Source organism: Aegilops tauschii, chromosome 3 (genome assembly GCF_002575655.3).
Source record: "Aegilops tauschii subsp. strangulata cultivar AL8/78 chromosome 3, Aet v6.0, whole genome shotgun sequence".
NCBI classification, from domain to species: domain Eukaryota; kingdom Viridiplantae; phylum Streptophyta; class Magnoliopsida; order Poales; family Poaceae; genus Aegilops; species Aegilops tauschii.
In genome coordinates, this window is record NC_053037.3 from 221,844,315 (window position 1) to 221,849,592 (window position 5,278).

The window sequence follows — 5,278 nt, forward strand, 5'->3', positions numbered from 1 at the left end:
GCCTACGTGATGAATACCCCGCATTGGTTCCTTCTACGTCCTAAATCTCAGGACGAGATTTCTTGTAGTGGAGGAGATTTGTAACGCCCGGATAATTAGGCTACAGTAAAACTCTCCTAATGATGCCATGTCATCTCTGTTTACTGTTGCTAAACTCTTGTTAGTTCAAAACCCTTTGAAAAGTCAAATTCAAAATATGTCAAACAACAAAAGTTTTCAAAAGTTGAAACAAAAATGTTCGGGCAGTGCCAAAAATGGCATAGGTAATTATGGTGTAGAAGACACAATTTTATAAAATACATAAATGCCCTAAATTAAATAAAAAAGAAAAGGAAAAGAAAAGAAAATAGAAAGGCAGAAGACAACAGAAAAAAGAGAAAAGGACCCCCCTGGACTAGATGGCCCAACTCGCAGCCAGGACGGCCCACCTGGCCCATCCGGCCGACTCGGACCGTTCCCCGGTCGCTCTCTCCCCTTCCCTATTCCCCCGACCAGGGTCGGAACAGGGGCGCGTCCTCGCCGGACCCCCTCGCCGGCGTCTCGGAGAGGGTAAGGCCGCCACGCCCTCGCCTCCTCGATCCCTTCTCCCATTCGCCCCCGCTCTCTCCCTCGGTCCCTGCGCCTTCCCCCTCAAATCCACCTCGCTCTCCCCCTCGTTCCCCACCACGTCCGAACGCCGCCATTGACCCGCCGTCGTGAATCGCGCGGCCACAGCCATCGCCTCACCGCGCCTGCATGTCCGTCGTCGCCGCCGTCGTCCTTCTCGTCGACCGGTGGCCGCAGCTGGAGCTCAGAGGCGTTGTTGCAACGCCCCCCTTCTTCCACATCTCCGGTCGCCGCCGTTCTTCACCAACTCCGGCGACGCCCCTGCTGCTACTAAACCACCACGGGCAATCTTGCGTGCCACACGGTGAGCTCCCCCGCCTCCTGCTCCTCCTCGTTAAGCCCCTCGCGCACCATAGCTATCTCGTCGCCGTTGCCGAGAGCCCTTCGCCGCGGATCGCCTCGCCGCTGTGGCCATGCTCTCCGTCGTGCTCGCCTGAGCACGGCATCGTGTTCCTGGCGCGTCCAGGGACCGAACGCACCCGGGCACGCGCTTCCATATGGCCCCTATGCCCTAGCTCGTTGACCGCCCGAACGCGCTGCCGCCTGCGCTCGTCGCGGGCGAGCCTCCGGTGACCAAATGGTCACGGGCCAGCGCCCGTTGCATTCGCCACCTGACGCATGTCTCGCCTGGCCTCTCAGTTCGCTTGCTAGCGTGCTGCATCGCTGTTTCCTCTTGTGTCCGACTCCGGTCGTCCGCCGATGAGCTCGCCGCGCTCGATTCCGGTCACCCTTTCCGCCACAACCACCACCGTTGGACGCGGCGCAGCCGTAGCTTTCGAACGCGCCCAAAAACACCACGAACGGTGCCCTGTAAGTTTTTTCCGGCCACCTCCCGAGCCTCGCCGCCGCGTTTTGCCTCGCCGGCGTCGTTCCGGCGCCGTCCGCCGACGTGGCTAGGCGGGCTCCACCCCTGGGTCACTGCCAGTGGGCCATGGGGGCCCCGTTGACTGGGTTGACCCAGTCAACGTGCTGACTGGGTAGCCCAGTGGCACTGACATGCGGGGCCCACGCCATAAACGAATAAAATTGAATAGATAAATTGTTAATTAATTAAATTAGTTAATTAAAATCTTAATCTCTCACTGACTACTGGGCCCCACCCGCTAATTAACCCATTTAGTTAGTCTAAACCCTCCTGTTAGTGCCCCTGACAATGACATGTGGGTCCCAATGGGCCCACCTGCCTGGTTTGACTGGTCAACTGACTAGTTGACCTGGTGACATTACTCTGATGTCATGCCTGCATCATCATGCACTGTTCTGGATAATGTTGTATTTAAATAAATAATTAAAATCAGAAAATTATTAAATCTTTAAAAAATCATATAAAATAATCCGTAACTCGGATGAAAATACTTTCTACATGAAAGTTGCTCCGAACGACGAGACGAATCCGGATACCAGCCCGTTCGTCCGCCACACATCCCTAACATATCGAACTCGCAACTTTCCCCCTCCCGTTCATCTGTCCGGAAACGAGAAACACCGGGAATACTTTCCCGGGTGTTTCCCCCTTCGCCGGTATCACCTATTACCGCAATTGGGTACCCCTAGCATCACGCTTTGTCATGTCATGCATCGTCATGCATTTGTTTGCATTGTATTTATTGTTTATTCCCCCTCTTCTCTCGCTAGACACCGAGACCAACACCGCTGCTACCCAGTACGACTACGGTGTTGACGACCCCTCCTTCTCGGCTGAGCTTCCAGGCAAGCCCCCCCCCCTTGATCACCAGATATCGCCTACTCTACTCTCTACTGCTTGCATTAGAGTAGTGTAACATGTTACTGTTTTCCATTAATCCTATTCTAATGCATAGCCTGTCTTTGCTACTACTGTTGTTACCTTTACCTGCAATCCTACATGCTTAGTATAGGATGCTAGTATTCCATCTGTGGCCCTACCTTCTTGTCCGTCTGCTGTACTATACTACTGGGCCGTGATCACTTCGGGAAGTGATCACTGGTATATACTATATACTTTATACATGATACATGTGGTGACTAAAGTCGGGTCGGCTCGAGGAGTACCCGCGAGTGATTCACGTATTGGGGGCTGAAAGGACCTTTGTCCCGACGGCCCTCTAGGTGGATCTTTGTGGCGGAGCGACAGGGCAGGTTGAGACCGCCAAGGTGAGAGGTGGGCCTGGCCCTGGTCGGTGTCCGCGGTTACATCAATTAACATGCTTAACGAGATCTTGGTATTTGATCTGAGTCCGGCCATTTGGTCTATACGCACTAACCAACTACGCGGGAATAGTTATGGCACTCGACGTCGTGGTATCAGCCGAAGCCTTCGTGACGTCAGCGACTGAGCGGCGCGCGCCAGATTGGACCGCGTAACGTGACTTCCTTTGTAATGGAGGTTGCTAGGTCTGCTTTCGGCCACCCTCGCAACGTGAAGGTGTGCAATGGGCGATGGGCCCAGACCCCTGCGCCATAGGATTTAGACCGGCGTGCTGACCTCTCTGTTGTGCCTAGGTAGGGCTGCGGCGTGTTGATCTTCCGAGGCCGGGCATGACCCCTTATGACAACTAGAACCGGATACTTAATAAAACACACCCTTCCAAGTGCCAGATATAACCCGGTGATTGCTCTCTAACAGGGCGACGAGGAGGGGATCGCCGGGTAGGTTTATGCTATGCGATGCTACTTGGTGAACTTACCATCTACTCTCTTCTACATGCTGCAAGATGGAGGTGGCCTGAAGCGTAGTCTTCGACAGGATTAGCTATCCCCCTCTTATTCTGGCATTCTGCAGTTCAGTCCACCAATATGGCCCTTTACACATATACCCATGCATATGTAGTGTAGCTCCTTGCTTGCGAGTACTTTGGATGAGTACTCATGGTTGCTTTTCTCCCTCTTTTCCCCCCTTTCCATTCTACCTGGTTGTCGCAACCAGATGCTGGAGCCCAGGAACCAGACGCCACCATCGACAATGACTCCTACTGCACCGGAGGTGCCTACTACTACGTGCAGGCCGCTGACGACGACCAGGACTAGTGTAGGAGGATCCCAGGCAAGAGGCCTGCGCCTCTTTCGATCTGTATCCCAGTTTGTGCTAGCCTTCTTAAGGCAAACTTGTTTAACTTATGTCTGTACTCAGATATTGTTGCTTCCGCTGACTCGTCTATGATCGAGCACTTGTATTCGAGCCCTGGAGGCCCCTGCCTTGTATTATGATGCTTGTATGACTTATTTTATTTTTAGAGTTGTGTTGTGATATCTTCCCATGAGTCCCTGATCTTGATCGTACACATTTGCGTGTATGATTAGTGTACGATTGAATCGGGGGCGTCACAAAAGGTCAATAAATCTTCAAAGTCGCCAACCTCTTCAAGTCTTGTTCATGTCACCAATGGCTTATTCTGATCGTCCTTGTCCTTCTCAAGTTCTTTTGCCAGATCATTTCTGTTGATGCGAAGTGTCTCGTGACGTCCTTTAATATTTCTGGAGTTGCGTTCCAAACTTCTGGGTTTCAACATCCTTGGCATGGACCATGGTCCTACTGTCCTTCAGTTCCTAACGGATCTCCGGTGTCTCGAGGTTTTGCTCCTCCAGCTTGGCTACTTTCAGCTTCTGGGTCCTGAGTCCTTCACGAAATACTTCCTTGTCAAATACGGCTTCCTGAAAGTCCACTCTAAACTTCTACTCCAGATCCTGGTGATACACCAGCTAAGGTTAAAGCTTCGTCTTTTGCTTATAGGTGCTCCATTAGCCCTTTTGTCATCCAATCCTTCTGAAGAAATGCATGCTTAACTTAGTACGGTGACAATAGCATAAGTGTCACAACCGTAGTTTAGCCTTTGCTTGTCCTTGCATGATCATCATGTCTAAATTCTGAAATTTGAATTGAGGGAATTTTCAATGCCTCAGAAACCTTTTAAAAATAATCAACATTAAATTCTCATCAAATGAGTCCAAAGAAATGTTCCGGTTACTCTGTGAAAATATTGGTAAGAGGTAAAATTCAAACCAATATTTTTGGAAACACATAAATATTTTTTTGGGCCTTTGACATAAATCAATGACATATTTGAGTTGAATTTATTTCTGTTATATAAGAAATAAAGTTCAAATATTTTTGTAAGTTGCCTGTGACCTTGGACAAGTTCCTGAGCTCACATAACAATTTATAGGAAGTTCAAAAAAATGATTTGATGTTCTAAATCAAATCAAAACAAATTGCAGAAAATAGGAAACATTAATAAATAGAAAAACCAGAGAGAGAGAGAGAGAGAGAGAGAGAGAGAGAACCCACCTGGGCCACTTACCTGGCGGCCCAGTAGGCCGGCCCAGCCCACCAGGGGTAGAGGCGTCTTCCACCTCGCGCCAGTCGGACGTGGAGCGCGTGCCCGACGCGCGCGCGCCCGTAGCTCGCCACCTCCTGCTTGCCGCCGACTGCCTGGAGCTGGCTAAGGGCGCCACGCAACCCCTCTGGCCCTCTCTCACTCTCCCCGTGCTCCTCCTCCCCTCTGTCTCTCTCCCACGCGCACGGCTGAATGCCACCGTCGCCGCCGCTTGCCGTAGCCACAGCCACCGTCCACCCCTCGTCTTGTCGATGCGTCCAGAAGAACCGTCGTCCACTCCTGCATCGTCTACGCCAGCCCGTTCAACCGCGGGAGCTCTGCAATGTCTTCTTCGAGCTCATCTTCACTACGCCCGCCGG